Source organism: Perissodus microlepis, chromosome 16 (assembly GCF_051167445.1).
Source record: "Perissodus microlepis isolate ML-2025 ecotype Zambia chromosome 16, ASM5116744v1, whole genome shotgun sequence".
Taxonomy (NCBI): domain Eukaryota; kingdom Metazoa; phylum Chordata; class Actinopteri; order Cichliformes; family Cichlidae; genus Perissodus; species Perissodus microlepis.
Genome location: NC_140476.1, coordinates 26,557,662 through 26,576,242, shown reverse-complemented (window position 1 = coordinate 26,576,242; position 18,581 = coordinate 26,557,662). Strand labels below are relative to the sequence as shown.

The following is an 18,581-nucleotide window of genomic DNA, read 5'->3' as shown; positions in this document are numbered from 1 at the left end:
TCTCATCCTGTGGGCAAACCTCCTGTTCTAGGCTCCAGTGCCTCACATGTTCAGGTCTGCCCACCTGTGAATATCACCCTGTTGTCTCGTCTCACAGCAAATTAAAGTAATGACTTAGGAAACATATGAATTTGAAAATAATCAAATGTGTTTTTAACAATACTCAATAGGATCATCAGAGAAAAATAAATAAATAAAAATATTAACTAATATATACTAATACATTTACGCGGTAATAGTATATGACGTGTCGACAGTAAAATTTCACGTCGTCTAATTTTCATAGTCGACATCATCGATTATGGCAACGAACTGCTGCAGCCCTACTGGTCACCACTTCACCAAATGACAGCAAGCAACATCCCACAAACATTTGCCGAGGAATACACATTTTTCACTAATGAATGGTGGTTACTGGGGGATTGACTAGTTTCTAATGCTGTGTGACTGGAACTTAACACCCGATTTCACTGCAGCTGCCAGCAAGCAGTTGAGGAATACTTACGACCCTACCAGGTACACGCCAGCCAGTCTCTAGACTTGTGTGAATGGAGCCTTACGCAGGTCTAGCACATTCATTTTTGGCCTCTGCTGGCCAGAATTTTTTAAAAGGCATTTTTCAGGTGAACTGCCAGTAGACCAGCTAAACGCTTCAGTATTTTCTCCGGTGTTGGAGGTAACCAAGTGCAATGAAATGAAGTGAGTATCAGATTCCCATTCATGAGCATTTTTGCCACCAGTAAAGGTGATATAATATTGCATTGTATGATGATTGTATCATAATTCACTTCTGCTGCCCACAAGTGGCCAAAACAACAGCTCTGAGGCAATTTTAATTAAGACGATTACTCATGTACATTACACCAATATTAAAGCTGTAGCACTGGTTGTAATTGTATCAGTTATAAGAATGCCTCTTATGACTTTACATAAGACTACATGCTCATGTGCCAAAATATAGTCCATGTCTGAGTTTTTTGCTGGATGAAGCAAGTGGGTCCCTTGGGTCATCTGCACGAGCCGTTTTTAGGTTTTCCAACGTTCAGGCCAAAATCCTCTGGTGGGGCACATTTTTGCTTGGCAGCTCTGAGCTGCTGAAACAGCCTGATGAGGCTCTGAGAGGAGCAGAGTGTAGTGACAGCTTTATACAGATTTTAAATCCACTCTTTTAGTACAGCTTCATGTTTTTGACCATTAATTTTATTTTTTTTTAACTTGTGTCCCCATTTATTGTTTTATCTGATGTCTTATTGGATTTCCAGCCATCCTTAAAGCTCCTTTCTGAATATAAACTGCTGCACAAACAGGTTCATGAAGAAAAAAATTAGCTATAATCCAAAAATATCACTATAATCCACATTAGTCCAGCCCTAAAGACAGTTTTCTCACTATTAACTCAAAACCAATGTTAGCATGCTCTGCTCAATGGCATATTGTCTGGATCTCATCTGAAACGAGTGGGAAGACCTGGGTGAGGTGAGGTCAGATGTAAACTTTGGGTGGTCTGCTGCAGCAGCTATCCAAACCTCAGCCTGACCACCCTGCACTGTTTAACACTGTAAAACAATGGTGGGCGAGGTCCTTCTGGCATGTATATCTGAGAAAGCGCAACAAGAAGACTCTATTCATGCAAATCACAACATGCTGCCTGGTAATAAGGCGTTTGGAGAGGCCATAATGAGGCTCAGCTGGCTTCTTTGCTAACAACATGTCAAAAACTCTCCCTCCAGACTTTTTCTAATAACATTTCTGCAAAGTGTAACTGCTTTAACTGACTTCCATAACAGTTTCACACAATTTCATGTTTCTCATTGGGAGGATTGTGTCAAAAAGGAAAGCTGTGGCTGGTATTCTCCTCTAAGCCACAGTAGAACAGACACAGATACATGCAGAACAAGTGACCAGAGAACACACAGTAACAGTCTTTTATTTTCATCGATTGTGAATAATTTTATGTAAAGACCTAAAGCCTGACTGTGGAGGCAATTCAGCTAAATAAGGCTCTCTGAAAAGAGTAATGCACACAAACCAAGTGTGTGGACAGAAATACTTGAGCAAATAAAGACTTGATGAAGATGTACAGTATATGAGCAGAAAGCTGCATGAGTGCAAGGTAATAGAGTTAGTAGAACCGAAATAGGAAAAGGTGGGAGACAGTTTCCAAGAAAATATCAAGTGTATCTGGATCCAGGGACTAATTCATGCTTAGTGTTAGAGTGGAGGTTATTTCCAGCCTTGGTGGGGGTATACAGTCTCAGGCTGTTCTTGACTTTCAACAAATTTGGCAGCTTTGTTCATCTAATTGACATTTAAAAATACATTTTCTATTATTGTCTAAAGTTACAGTAAGCATTACATCATCTATGAAATACATGTGCGAACATTCAGTCTCTCAATGTATTTTCTAGTTTCTGGAACCTTTTTTAACTTTCATTTACCTGAAAAGTTTAAACTCCTGACATGAACTTCAGATTGTGTCCTGGGACAAGACAGACAGCATTAACTTACCATGTTTTTAAAGGTGAAAGAAACCGGCGCTCCCTGAGAAAAAACATGCTAAAAACCCATACTCCACACACAGAAGGGCCCTGCAAGGGTTTAAAAAAAACTTTAGCTTTTTGGAATTTAAGAAATTGTGATTGCACAGACCAAATGACCAAAAGAAAAGTTTATCAGGAATACAATGAAACTTTAGTAGCAACTCCAGTTTGGAGTTGAAGAACCTCCTTCATTCTGCTAGAACACTTAAGATAGGTCATTGGGGATCTTCCAGTATGACAATGACCCAAAATATATTTCCGAGGAAACAAAAGAGTGGCTAACGCAAAAAAATACTTTATGAGTGGCCTAGCCAGTCTACACACTTCAGTTTTACAGAAAGTCTGTTGAGGGAACTGAAGCTTTAAATTGACTGATATTCTGAATATTATATTATTCTGTCTCTCTCCATTAGAATGAAGCTACCATAAAAATAAGAGACTATTCGTTTTTTTGAAAGTGAGCAGACTTACAAACTCAGCAACTAATTATTTCCCCCAGTGTAAATGTCCAAAAGGAGACTTCTTGTCGCCTTTAACTACTGTTTGGCTTCTAGCTTTAAAATGTACATCCTTAAAATACATCTTTACAGAGCAACAAGCAATAAACTCTAAATTATTTACACATCCCATTTAACAGGTTCAAAATCGTCCAATAAACTCTGGTGCAGTGGACTGTACTGCAGGCAGCGAGGAGAGATAATTTGGTCATATCTTTTGTTTTGCTGTCTTTCTCTGCGTACTTGTTTAATGGTACTGATCCACTGTCAGCCCAGTTAAAGCCCAGCCGCCCTCAGGCTGTCTGCTGCTCTGTCTTTTAAACTGTCTGCAGAAGGAGGGATAAGAGGAGGAGAAGGGGGAGTGGGAGGAGGAAGTGTTAACTGCGTTGCAGCGTGAGACGATTTCTTCCGATGCAAACCGAGGCCATGAATATAGAATTATAATCACATCCGTCATTCTCCAACCTCTGCTCTCATTTCCTGTCAGGGCAGTGAGGTGGTCAATTTAGGCATGCAGCGGGAACGGCAGATAGTTGACCCTGCTGAGGCGCCTTAAGCCGATTTCCACACTTCAGTTCACTGCAGCGGCCGTGGGAGAACATCTCAGCTTGAAGAAAAAGTCAAGTCACTCAGCCTTTCCTTCACGGTCCCTGCAGAGGAAGTGCTCTGCAAAGCTGTCAACCGTGCCACTCCTTTTATTCAGCCGTTCACTTCCTGTAGGGTGGATGTCCCTCAGGAAAATGCTGGTGCCAACTGGTTTTTATTACAGATTCACAGGGAAATCACAAAGAGCCTTTGAACAGCTTATAAGGCACAGTGGGCATCTTCATTATAGAAAAGCCCACAGTTTAGAAATAATGTGCTCTCCCTGTGACTCTTAGTTATGAAATGTTTTGTTTTTCCCAGACTCTCTAACTTTAATGTCTGTATGAGGTTTGTAGCTTACAGAAATGTTATTAAACCTATAAAAAAAAACAACACAACAACTTTTTTAGTGTCAGCATCCATTTCCTGCACAGCAGTTGGGGTGGAGTTATCATATGCTGTTAAGCAAGCATCTGTACTGCAACATAAACTAATTTCAATCCCGGTACAGTTTGCCTTTATAAATGACCATGCCAGTATGCTAATTATGCATGTGTAATTTTAAATTAGTTTCCTAGATTAGTAGAGCTGTCAGAAATGACAAAGAAATGCAGCAAGTGTTAATGATAACAGTCGAATCAACCACTAGATAAGAGGACAGGTACATTAACTAATATCAACTCCAACACTGCCTGTTTTACTTGGAAACATATAAGTTGGTTCCAAAGGCACCTTCACGTTCACTAGCAACAAAATATCTGTTTCAAAACCATGACAACGAGTGCGTGAGTGACTTTATGAGTGGACTCAGCCTTAAGTAGGCTGATGTTTGTTAATTAGCACTAAATGTTAAGCAGACCCAAGGCTAAAGAGACAGGGCTGATTATTGCTTTGATGTTTACTGTCACAAAACATGAATATTTCAGAACGTCTGGGTGCACATATTTACAAGTACCACCGGTAACAGGATCTTCTGTGTTGGGTTTTAAAATCCCAACACCAGCCTGTGCGCGGTGAGCTAATTAAACACGACTTCGCCTTGGGCACAAAGCCTGCTAATAAATTAAACATATGACAGATTGTGATTTTACATTAATGACACATTTATTTTATTTTTCAAGTACAAAACCGTAGGAAATTATTTTTCTGGCCCCAAGTTTTTGGGTGGATTTGAACAGTTGCCAATCAATTCATATTACAGATGAAATGTCCCATTGGACTGGTGAAATGTCTGTATTGTGTACTACTCTGTGACTCTTTAATTCCAGCTTCATAAAACAAATCAAATCCGGTTTTGCTGTTACTAACAGTGAGATTGGATTTAGCATTTTGAATATACTTGGATCACAGATTGTGGCTTGAAACAGACCCTGCCTTCCTGCTTGCTCATCATTTTTTTTCCCTTTTATGCTGTTACTTTAAAAAGGAGAGTACACCATTTGTAAAGAACAGGACTGCAGTGGATAGCCACTAATGATGCTTTGGGCTATAAAACCACCTACTGTACAAGGTTAAAGATGTTTTCCTCACAGCAATAAAAGGAGCCCGATGACCAAATGACAGGCCTCATATTGACCGTCAGCGTAGCCTGGGCCTCTGCTGTGATTTTAAGGGCGACTGCTCCTTAGCAGGAAGTGGCTGAGGAGGAAATGCCTTTGTGATGAGAGGCGGCCAGATCTCTGCTTACTCTCCCTGCCTGTTGCATTTCCTTCAAAGAGCCGCCTTCAATACATTGATAGCATCTGCTCACTTGCAATCATAGATCCTCAGGACACACCAACAAAGAAGATGGCAGAAAAAAGGGCATCATATTATGGTTTTCCTAACACAAAGCTTTTTCTTATTTCGAAATGTTAACAAAACATTCTTGTATAAGTTACTTTCTGACTAAAGACGGACTGAACAGAAACAACAGTGACTCCACCATTGCGTCACATTTAAACCCACTAACACACACAGCCATCTGAGTGTGTCTCCAGCAAGGGAGGATGAGGCGGCTGACGAGCGCTGGCTGTTAAACAAGCTCTCAGACCTTGAATTAACTTGTGAATTCATGAGATAATGAGAGAAACCCAGCTGCTGTGTTTGCAGGCAGCAGCCCTGCGAGAGATGCAAGAACACAAACACTCTCATACTGAGTCAACACTGCCGAGGCCTTGAGTGTGCGGAAACAAAGCTCCGGTATTTCATGTCCCGCAGCGAGGCAGAGCTCTGGCGCAGGGTATACACAACTGCCAGGGAGACCTGTTTCTGTGCATTTGGAGAGTTATGCTTCGCTGTCACAACTACACCTTAAAAATATTCAAACTAGGTACTGGAAAACAATTGCCAAAAAAAAAGGGGGGGGGGGCTGAAAAGCGATAAATATAGTGGAGGACATGGGATGCTCTGGTATGGAGTTAACGCCAGTGTTTGCCACCATGGATCGTCATACACACACAACAATAAAAAGCAGAGAGTTAAACAACAACTCAACCCTAATTTGTGGCGATTGCATTGGTTGTTTCTCAAGACACTCATGACATCACTATAGCCCATTTATGCTGGCATTTGAAGGCATGCATGACTCATCGAAACAGGAGGCAAAGAAATCGCTGAGTTTGTTTCTCTGAGATTTTCTCCAGAATATCCATGTATATATATATATATTGTTCACAAGTGGCAATAGATAGTAGCCACAAGGTGATAAAATGTCCAGGCAACCAAGGTGATACTGTGCAAAGGAGGTAACACCTCGAATCTGATGAAACACCTGGCAATGCACAGCGTTTTTAAAAAAGCCGAGAAATGCACCGTATTTGATAGCTTGCTGCAAGACCTCACACCGAGCACATCTACTGCGGGTGTGGTGCCTGTTATCGACCCGGAGTTAGCAACATCCCCCAAGAACCCGAAGAATAGAGTCCTGGCCCCTAGCCCTGCCAGTGTAGCAGAAATGATGACGGATGATGATGGCAGCAGCAGCCGTTCTTCTCTGCGTGAGTAGCTCAATGTTGTTCATGTGTAATTTACGTTGAGTAGGTAGGCTAACCACGTTATTAAATTAATGCATGTAAGGTGAACTAGCAAACACCGTCGTAGTTACATGCAGCTGTCTTCTTGTTTGATGGCAGATACTCCCTTCACCCTGGCCAAAAAGGCTAAAATGACCAAAGAAAAAGTGGAAAACAGCTAAACATGAGAGGTTTTTGGACAAAGTTTGTGTTTATTCCATTGTTTAAGCACTGCTTCCAGCCAAGAGTGATACCTTATATGCCCTATAGCTGCAGAAAAGGCTAACATTGTTATCTTTTTGCAAAAAAACAGCTAAACATGAGAGGTTTTTGGACAAAGTTTGTGTTTTCCATTCTTTAAGCACCGGTTCGAGCACCGTTTAAGCACCAGCACCGTTTCAAAAGTACCAGTTTCGCACCGGTAATGGATAAAGCCTAAACGATACGCCATCCCTATATATAGGGCTGTGCGATATGACCAAAATCTAATATCCCGATATAAGACATTTCCCCACAACGATATATATCACAAAAATTTTACATTTTTGGTAAATTCTGTGAATCTCAGGCAACTCAACTTGCGTGAAGTGTTTTAAGCTGGGCGTGTGTACCTAGAGTCGAGTGTTACATAAGTTGAAATGGCCGCAAATTTCTTTGTGAGTATTTATTACATGGCGTGAAGTGGGGAAAAGCCTGTTCTAAGGTTTATTTTTTAGCACCTGACGGTTCTTTTTAGCTTCTCGTCCGTAAACACTCTGCATACTATTTCACGTGATTCCGTTTATTTTGAAAAATCTCAACAGGCTCTTCAGCTTTATTGTGAAAGGTTTATGTGGAAAATAAACAAGCGGACGGTGGAGCCACACGATGGTTTTACCGTCGCTGCTGCTAACGACAATGCATAAAAACAGTGGCTTGTCAGTCCGTAGTGTGGTTATATAAAATAAAAGAAAGAGAGAACTTTAAGAAATTCTACAGTGACCATCAAAACGATGAAAAAATATTGCCAGAAACAGTTTATTTTACAACACCACGAAACAAATGATAGCATAATATGAAGCAATAGACTTTTTTCATATCGTCATCTGATATATATTGTTGTATCGAACAGCCGTACTGCTATCTATAGCAATAGTTATAGAAAAAAATTAATGTATGCTGAAAAGGAGAAAAAGGAAAGCATGAGCAACAAGGAAAAAGAAGGGGTGAAGTTAAAGCATTGAAAAGAGGAAATAAGTTATGTTCCATTGCAGTAATGTTCATTAGCAGATACTGCACAAGCCAACAGTAAACAGTCTGCTTTTGTTTTATTCATTATTCAAAGGCATCAGACACCACAGAGGAAAAACCATGATGATTCTGGCTCCTGATGTGAAAATTGCTGGTATCTAATTTGCCTACGGATTTTCAGGTGGAGCAGAAATGGAAACAGAAATGGAAATACCTGACATTCACTTGTTTTAGTTTAAATTTGTATATGCAATTCCTGGAACCAAGAAGATGACCAAATTACTAGTAAATAAATAGCTGTTAATGGATTTCCTGTTAACTAACGGCTTAATGATCTAATCAGCACTCAGACTTTAGAACCAACCCTGGTTCAGACTTCTCATCTTGCCGATGCTCCACCACTCCACCACTCCACCAGGTTGAAAGAAATTCAGCCTGGTAGTTTTCTTTCAATCTTGCTGATTAACAGACAAACTGCAGTAAAGCGCTTGTCTGGAAACAGTTTTAGCTATCACCTAAAAACCAAAGAAGGAATCTGCTCAGCCTGCACTGAGTTAGGTGTCTCATACCGTCATTACTCTTGTTTTATGAACTCTATTAGTTATTTCTGTTTTTTGACTAACAGAACTCTCCAAGCCAGAACTCACTAAGGCAATCAGGTTCTGATTGCCTTAGGGCCTGAAGTCCACGTGTCTGATTTTAGAAAAACCCACATGAAAGCCGAGGACAAAATTTCAGTGCACTTATTCTTTTACACTCAGACACAGACTGTGCTGGCTCACAGACTCTCCTTAGAGTACTGCGATGATGACCAGGGGCAATAAACCGTGCATGTTTGAATATTTTGACTCCAAACTCCTCTGTCTCTGGCAGTCCCGGGTGCATTCTCTTAAGTACATATTTACGGATAAAGATTAGTTGTAGATACCAGTTCAGTTTTCTTCTGACACCACAAAAGTATTCTGTGTGATGTGTCACTGCTGCAGCAGATGCCTCCATCATCCAGTCTTTCACTTCACTATATAAACACACCAAGGTGGAATGGAGCTGCAGGAAAGAAAAGTATGGAGGAATGCGAGGAATGCCAAGCTTCAAATGAAATCATGCACTATTCTAGTGAAGGAGGAGGGAGAAAAAGAGGAAAACGTATTCTTCTGACGACAAAGATGAGGTTAGAGATCACGCTTTAACTGTCACTCTCTGCCTTTACCAGCAAATTCACTGGGCTGTTTTCAGTGTTACCAGTCTTGTCACGATCCTGAATACAATGGCAGCACACACACAGACACAAACCCATATACCCTAGCCCCAACACACACCCCCACACACACACACTTCATTCCCTTTTGCTTTCTTTAACAAGTCCACAGACTGAAGCCAATGATATGTAAGCTGTGAAGCTTGAATCTATATTACACATCCTAAAAATTACACTGATGGACACGTCAAACAGTCCATCAGTCCACCAGTCCACCCTGATTGTTTAGTAGTTTGGTCGTGTTTCCCACTCACAGTATTAATTGATGATACTGAACAGATCGATCACAATACTTGCAGGCTGCGACAGTTACATTCTACACTGTAGGTTGTGTTGTAGGGTTTCATAGGGGGTTGTGGTTATGATGGAGCTAAAGTGTAGATTTCCCACTTATTCCATGGTCCCTGGAGAGGTGATACTTTAAGAATTTCAGCTAGAAAACAATGACAAGGAAACTTGCTATTTTCTAACTCTGTTAACTGGCCAGACTGTGTAAAACAGCAGGCTAAGGTAATACAATAACTAATGTTATGGATGTAGCTTAAAAATAGTTGTAAAAGTGCATGTTAAATAAAAAGTGCTGCTTAGCTGTAGCAGCGGGTCAACTTGTAAACTCTGCAAAATGGGTGGCTATTAGAATTTCCTTTAACTAAAAAGGAATTCAACCAAAATATTGCAAATACTGTATGGTAATTTCTATTTTTTACAGTATTTGTACTATAAATACAAACAGTATAAATACTAAATGTATATATGGTCATTTGATATTAAAAGATATATATGTGTAAATACAATATATACACATATAAATGAAAACAATAGGTGGTCATGATGAGGGACAGTGGCGTGCCCTCATTAAGAGGTGTTTCTGACCATCAAGCCCACCTCACAAGTGTCCCTGCTGGTCTGCAAGTGTATATCGGGAAGAAAAGAGGACCAGGTGAGGGACATACTAGGGAAGCTCTGCCATGGGGCCACAGGTCTCTGGTCACTAAATCGCTGCTAGTCAATTCTTGTGTGAAGTCCCATTAAGCCAACAGCAAATGTTTATTGTGAAAAACATTTGTTCATGTTATCTCCTACAAAAAAGAACAGTTTCCAAAACTTTTACAGTCTTAATAACCACTCAGGAAGGCTAGAAAATCAACAAGCCACACAGAATTTGTCACTCTAATGAGGCCCAATTAGCATCTCATCAGACAAAGTACTGTGTAATCTAAACAGATTTACAGGGTGTTTTAGATCTCTGTACACTCGCCATGTACCTCACATGTTGTTGAATTCCTGTCAGAAATGTTACACTCCGCTCAGAACTAACACAAATGTCTGACCATCAGACACTGCCATCCTTGGAGTCACCTCTAATGTGCTGCAGTTCTGAATACCAAACAATGTTGCAGGGACACTGATGTTCACACAGACTGTCATACAGCACAGTTTACCTTGAAGCAAATCAATCTGATAAACACTGTGTTTCCTTCTTGATAACAGGTGGCGATGACTCGCGTGCAGCTGTGGAACACTCACTCTAAGCGCCAGCTGATGCTGAGCGTGAAAAGAGGGGAGGTAGTTAGGAAAAGACCGAGCTCCAGCATGACTCACCCCTGATATAAAGGCTGGCTTCAGTCCCTGACAAGTAAAGCTGATGATGGTGGCCCTGTGCTGCTGGGTGGGGGATGGAGGTGAGGACCAGCTGCCTGTCTGATGCCAGCAGCAGCAGTGCCCATGCTGTCATAACTCATGCTGTAATCAGCTGGAACTGAGCTAGAGCGACACCAGGACGCGCACGTTCACCCCTGGAGGGGAGAGGGAAGGAGGGGAGGGGTGGGGGTGACGCTTATCTGGAATCACATGTATTCATTCACACAATGAAGTCCGTTCAAGTCCAGCTGAAACACAAGACCGGGCCTCCAAGTGACAGAAAGCTGAAGTAAGTTTTGCTCCGGGTGAAATGTCCAGAACAAACATACAGACCTATAAACGACATTGAGCCACGTTAACCTCAGTCACGCACCACAAATCAAATTTACACTGCAATCAGCCATATGACTGTTGGTGTATCTGCAGTGTGTGGCTCACAGAAATGTCTGAGACAAGGAAGGGTAGCCTGGAATGAAATAATAACACACGTGGTATGGTCGTTTCGGATTCAGAAGCTGCTGTAGAGGATACGGTTTACTTAGTTTTGTGTAAGCCGCACACTTCAAATACATTACAGAAATATTTTGAGTTTTTCAGTAATGTCCTTTTTAATTCATAGATTTGTTTTCCATCTCTCAAACTTCTGGTAATATTCTAAATGTCTCTTTTTATACTTAAATATTGTGCATGCATATCTTATTTCTCTGTGTAACAGACCTCCACTATCATCCAAAAACTATTAAAAATACATTAGTGAGCCATAATGTTGCACTGGGTGACAAGTTCATTAATTACGATAAACACACACACACACACAGAGTAGTTATTCTGACTTAATCACACATACCCCATCGTGTTGTCACAAAGATGCATTAATCCCTCACTCAAAATAGTCCCCAGTAAAATGGTAGATATTCTCATCAGAGCAACAAAGATCATTTGGCTTTATATATTTATAAAGGCTTTATATTGTGCTCTGAGAAATGTGTATAAGGGGTAGGTGGTAAGCTTGGAGTGGAAAGTTACAGACAGGGCAGTGTAGTCAGTGACTATTTAAAGATGGACTGATACGCTGTTGGATTCTGTGCTTTCATTGTACTTGTTAACTATGGAGAAAAAAAAAGAAAACTTCAAACCTTGTAGCAGTCTGAACAATTCAATTCAATTTTATTTATATAGCACCAAATCACAACAACAGCTGCCTCAAAGCACTTTATTTTGTAACATAAAGAGCCTACAATAATACAGAGAAACCCATAACAATGAAACAATCCACTGTGAGCAACCACTTTGGCGACCGTGGGAAAGAAAAAAAACCTTTTAGCAGGAAGAAACCTCCAGCAGATCCCAGCTCAGGGAGGGGCACCCATCTGCCCCAATGAACACTGTCTTGTAAACTAACAGCAGTCCTAAAAAAAGTCCATATTTTTTGGGCAATTTTTGTTTTAATGCAATATGTAATGCACTTGTAAATAGGGCTGCCACAAACGATTATTTTGATAGTTGACTAGTCACCGATTACTTCTGCGATTAGTCGACTAATCAGATCATCATCCATTGGACGTAAAACGTACAGCTTATTGCACCAGCATGCGCCTGCTCTTATATAACTATCATTAGCTTACAGCTTTAAGTGTTTAAGGTATGTGCTAACTAAAAATAAAGACAAGATGATAGTTTATTAAATTTTAATGAAATTTGCAGATTGTTTCGGTGGAGTTTAATAAACTCAGCCGTCTGCTCCATGCTATCTAAAATATAATGGGACACCGGTGTATATTCTTGACGTTTATTCAGCTGTGTAAAAACTATAACTTTAATCTCAGCCAAACCAATTTACTCAGGAACAAATAAAATACTGAAAAAAGACAAACAATAACATTTTTAAGTTATCTAAGTGACTTGGGGCGATCGTGGTTCAAGAGTTGGCAGGTCATCTTGTAATCGGAAGGTTGCCGGTTCGAGCCCCAGCTCAGACAGTCTCGGTCTTGTGTCCTTGGGCAAGACACTTCACCTACCGCCTACTGGTGATGGCCAGAGGGGCCGATGGCACGATATGGCAGCCTCGCTTCTGTCAGTCTGCCCCAGGGCAGTGTGTGAATGTGAGAGTGAATGAATAGTGGAATTGTAAAGCGCTTTGAGGGCCCCGAAAAGCGCTATATAAATGCAATCCATTATTATTAGTATTACTTATATATCATGTTTAACCTGAGTAGGGACAGACCGCGGTGGGTTTGAAAACGATTCCGGAGTCCAGTGTTCTCACCAGCTCTAGTGAACCTTGAATCCCGTCTAGCTATCAAGCTGGTGGGTAACAGACGTCTCCGAAAACATCGGAGTGCTTTTGAAAATATGTGGTGTCTTGATAAACCGAGCAGATATTTGAAGTTTACACAGTTACATTCTCGCCTGAAAATATGTTAAACGTTTATTTTGTGGCCCAGAAAGAATAAGAAGAGTAACATTAAAACTAACTATCTGCCGCCATTGTTAGAAACTGAGCTGGGCCACGCTATGAATTCTGGGATAGGTTGGGCCACCAAGGACACAGGAAATGAAGGGCGCATTTGTTGGAGTCTTCGAATTTGGACAGTCTTCGTCGTGTTGCTGTAACGTAATCAGCCTACAAATGCGGGCACAGGAGGATGCGGTTCCTGAATTTGGACACAGCTACGACACCAGACACAGCTTCTTCTTCTTCGGGGTTTAACGGCAGCTGGCATCCTTGTACATGCAATGCTGCCATCTTCTGTTTCAGTCCGTTATTACACTCTTAAATCCTACTACTTATTCCTGCGTCTTTTGGTATCTTACAAAGCTTCAAACAACGCGTTGACTATTAAATTAGTCGTCGACGTAATCGTGACTAGTCAACTAATGGTGGCAGCCCTACTTGTAAATAAACTTACCCTCTTCCCTTCCTTACACAGAGAACACTACAGCAGGAGACAGGAGGCAACTGGCTTTAAAATCCATGTACCAGCAGCTCTAAAGCTCACCGATTAACCAAATATGTAAGAAAGAAAACAAGCTTTCGTAACAGAGCTATTCTGTGGACTTCTTTTAATCTGTTGATCTTTTCATCCTCTATTTTTATATCAACTTATCAGCAGGTATGACGCTCAAAGCAACAGAGCTGTGAATGAAATTTGACTATATTTTCATGATGTCAACAGATGACAAGGAAATCACACTCAGAGTAAAACACCGTTTGCGCTTTGAGACGTGACGTACAAGTGATTACAAAAGAACATTAGAAAGACTGCTCTGAAGTGTTATTTAAATCCAAAGTGGGCGTTAATTCATTTGTAACGGTTTTTCAGCCCAGTAAAAGAATCATCTGATTTCATTTGAAACATGACTCACTGACAAAAAAAAACAGCCTTCCTATTGACAAAAAGGAAAAAGCACTAAAGATGCAAAAAAAGAGAGTGATTCTACAAAGTGGCATTTGTTAAGAACGTCAAGGAGCCACCACCAGTACACCACACAGACAAAGTGACTCTGGAAATGTAAATAGCTGATCGGACTCTCAGCACAGAGAAGTAAATAGCACACTGTGTCACATCAACCCATTACACGGCAGATGTGCTTAAACAATCAGCTCAGAGAGCTCAATATTTACACACTCAGTGCATTTATATATGTGCACATCACACACCATGCCACCTTATATGCTCTCATATACTGTGTATACACGGAGAAAATGACAAAAACAAAAATAAATAAGTTTAATTATTTTATTAACTATTAAAGTATGAGCTAGTAAACTGTAGTTGCATATTTTTTAGCGCTGAATCAATTTTTCATGTAATTGTCTAAGCTGTCAGAAACAGATCTCTTATTTTTGTGACAATTAAGTCTGTTTAGCTGTCTTGAGTGAGTGATGATCAGTCTGGCTTGCAAATACGTGTTCACTGTCAGCTGACATTTGCCAGTCATTTATTTTAATTATTATTGGGAGTAAACAACTCTTAAATCTGCAGTTAAGATTCATGTCTGTCTGAAACAGTTTGTTATAGCTTTCTTCAAATTTCCTTAAACCCAACTCTCTTCTGATTGGCTGCCCTTCATGAATCGAAAGTTTGAACAGCGGTTGGGTGGGGCTTATGTGCTTACAGCCAAAGCTGTGTGCCTGATGTGTCCCTATCAACTTTCACTAATACTATACAGATTCGAGATCAGAAAAAGCTAGCATGCTGTTTTTGTTGGCATATTAAATTATCTCAAGATTCTTTACATATTTCTCAAGATTAAGATTAGGCTACTTTTACCTGGGGTGGTAAGGGCTGGGTTCCAGATAACAAATGCCCCAATGTAGCAAAGAGATCATAAAATATGTGTAAAGTTAGCAATTATTCTACCAGTTATGATCACAAAGTCACCTGTGATGCTAAATAACTTAAGCTAACCCTGGAGTCCCCGAGAAGCATTTTATTTGAAGTGCATTTTTGAAAGAACAAGATGACTCCCAAACAGCTTCGAAGTGATGCTCAACAAGTGTCGACACATTTTTATTTAAGATGATCGGAAATAATGATGACCACAAAAAATGAGTTTACGCTAGTCAGGGCTGAGGACCATCATAGAGACGCATAGAGAACTAAAACAACCACAGCCCATGGCCCGGCCGGCAATTAAAAAAGGCATTTTCATATTGTTTTTACTTTTAATACCCAGAAACTACACCCATCCTTTATACTGTACATATATGAATGAACTCCAGTTATTTTCTGTTTTGTTATTACTGCTGTAATACTTCAGTCAAACTGTTTTTACTTGTGTAGGTTCCACTGCAGGATAGACTTGCATTACTGTATAAATAAAGTACTTTATGAAACACACAAGTGGGGAATTCAGCGCTATGTTATCTAAATTCTGTTGGAATTCAGATAACATAACTCTGCTTTTCAACTAATGTTTTTGTGGGTTGTTCCTTTTTGTTCCATTGGACATCAGACTGAGATTTGCACAGGACATATTTTGCCTGTATGTGTCCTAGAACCTACTAGCTTCACTAGATGCAGATAACAAAAGGGTGACAACATCGAGCAAGTATCTAGAAACTGCCACAGCTTTAAAACCTGTACAAATGAATCCTACTGGTGATGAGCTTTTCTTAAACGCAGCATTTTTACATTTTATACAACAAAATTATACAAACAAAAGAGTTTCTAATGACCCATGGGAGTTCTAGAGTGGGGCTAGTGCTAGGACTGCATTACAGTCAAATGTGTTCTGTAGTGATGGGGTGGATTTTTCTCCCCTTGGGCCAGTGAAAATTAAGGGGGCCAGTAAAGCTCTGATCTACTGGTCCAGGTGGTGAGTAGGTGGAGGAATGATACGTGGGGCACCGGTTTAGGGTCCTGGAGGTCAGGGACGCCAATGCAGGAGCAAGGGTGATGACCCAGTGTGCATTGTGTGAAAGCTCTGACCCAGAAAACTGCAGCTTGTAGTTATTGTGAGGATGATGATTGTGGTGGAGGTGCTGGTGTCAAATCTTCAGTCGCAATCAGTGTTGTGGTTAATGTGTTGTCATGGAAACCAGTGTGACCCCCCCACCACCACCACCCACAGTACACGCACCCACAGCCCTATTTGAGCTAGGAACTAAACATTAGCATACAGTGAGACTATCAGGTTGTAACACTGCTACAGCTCACTATCCGACAGTTATTACAGCTTACCGAGGCTTTAGCTGTGTTGCAGACGGATTTTACACTTGAAGAAGAGTCACACATGACTTTTAGCAGCGCAAACGAGGCAAAAGAACCGCTACATGAAAGGCGGAAAGACCCGTTACTGTAGTTATTAGGCAGGTATGATAGAGTTGCACCCACAGAGAGGAAACAGCGAGACGGGGAGAACAAGCCAAATAAAGCCGTGTAACTGTTTTAAGTGAGAACATTTTGGAATTAAAACCCAGCTAGAAAGTGCCGTTTTCTCCCCTAACAGCCTAAATGTAAGCACCACTCTCCACGCTGAGGTTCATAAAAAAAGAAGAAAAAGTTGCTGCTTTTAAACTGCCGCCCTCAGGTAGAGTATAATTGTCTCTTAAAAAATCATTTCTAACTGACGCGGAGGCAAACGAAGACGAAAGAAAGATGGAAGCTTACCTGGCGGGGGAGTATTAATATGGTTTTGTCCCATGAAGAAAAGCGGTTAGAAAAGCCGAGCAGGCGCCCTTTCCGTCGAGCTCTCCCGGTGGCGGCGCTGGATGTGTATGTGCGGTTACACCGAGGACTCCTGGAGGAAAGCAGCCGAGCTCCGGCTGATGTCACCCGGACAGGGAGGGGCCTCACCGGGAGACATTTCCATAAGGACATGATGTCACGATGTTGCTGCTTCAAATGACTCTTCTAGAGCAGCAAGAAGCAACAATGACATCTACAGCCACATTCAGCATTCAGTGTTAGAGTCAATAAACGGCTAAGCCCAAGTGCTTTTTTAACTGTTGTTAAAAAACTGTTGTGACTGTTGTTGTGTCACTTTATGCTTTTATCTTCATGTATATGTAGTGTTGATATTATATGCTTGTTGCTTACTTTTAGCGTCACTGATGCTGTCTTTAACTCGGAGTTAGTATTGTTACATCAAACTATGACGTTGTCTGTCTTTGAATATAAGGACTTTTAGGTTATTATAGCTGACTTAAGCCAAACTTAACACACAATACTCAGTGTCTCCATCACCTGGAAAAATTCCTGCCTCTTTATTATTCACTGACAATATCTGTGGTTTCCCCCATTTTCAGATGGAGGTGATAAATATACCCTGTGTGAAGAGGACTGCAAGAGTAGTTGGATGCACTCTAGAACATTTTTCTGATTATGGCTGCAATGATACATCATGACCAGGGAATATTTTGCATATCTAACAATTGTGTGATATTCACATTGTGACTAATATACTCTTCAGTCTGTGACATTTCAGAGTATTACTGTTCAGCAACAGCATTGAATTTGATTTCTTGCTGTTCTGAATTTAAAACTGTGCCCAGAAAAAATGTTTGATTTATACACAGGTGTTTTGTTTTTTTTTTCTGCTTAAGTGTTTGGCCAGTTTTTACAAAGTGCTGTTGCCAAAAACATCCTAAATGAAAAATGAAAAGCTGCATCTCTAGATGTGGATTCCAACCACAAAAGCTTCTAAGCCAGTTAGAGTTGAAGGATCACTATTAAATCCAAAGTTGCACTGAGGATTTTTGGGACAACTTCTCTCAGTTTGGGTCACAAACATTCCCTTTTACATTGCAGACACTGTTTTTCTTTTTTCCCTAGTTTGATGTGCTTTGCTACTGTGGCAACAAGTGCCTCAGTTTCATCTCTTGGGTGTGATCTCTGCTGTCTCTCTGTGTAGCTTTGCCTCTCTTCTTTGCAGTATTGTCTTTCTCTGCAACATCCAAAACAAAACAGATTCCCGTTAACAACAGCACAATCAAATTTATGCAACAGTTTCTGATAATGTATCAATACACTTATTAGTTACAGTATTCAGATTAGTTTTGGCATTCACACAATCGATATGGCGAAAAAAGAAGCTGTGTTAGCATTATAACTCTAAGGCTTTGACTTCCTGTTTACTTTCTTTCAATTCAGTGTGTGTCCAGCCACACATAAATAGATTGTATCATGCAATCTGATAATAAATAAAGCAAACAAGGATTTGTGCATTGAAAGCAAAAGTACAGTGGCTTGCGAAAGTATTCGGCCCCCTTGAACTTTTCCACATTACAGCCACAAGCATGAATCGATTTTATTGGAATTCCACGTGAAAGACCAATACAAAGTGATGTACACGTGAGAAGTGGAACGAAAATCATACATGATTCCAAATA

At 40.5% G+C, this 18,581-nt stretch overlaps 1 protein-coding gene across 1 annotated transcript in view; it reads right to left on the bottom strand.

Moving 5' to 3' along the window:
* The window catches only part of LOC146371046 (SH3 domain-binding protein 4), a 46,540-nt gene extending 29,459 nt beyond the window's left edge, over positions 1–17,081 (bottom strand). The window contains exon 1 of the mRNA XM_084954682.1: positions 16,861–17,081. The gene's annotated coding sequence lies outside the window, so the exon portion shown is untranslated. The remainder of the gene's footprint in view (positions 1–16,860) is intronic.
* Between the last annotated feature and the right edge of the window lie 1,500 nt (positions 17,082–18,581).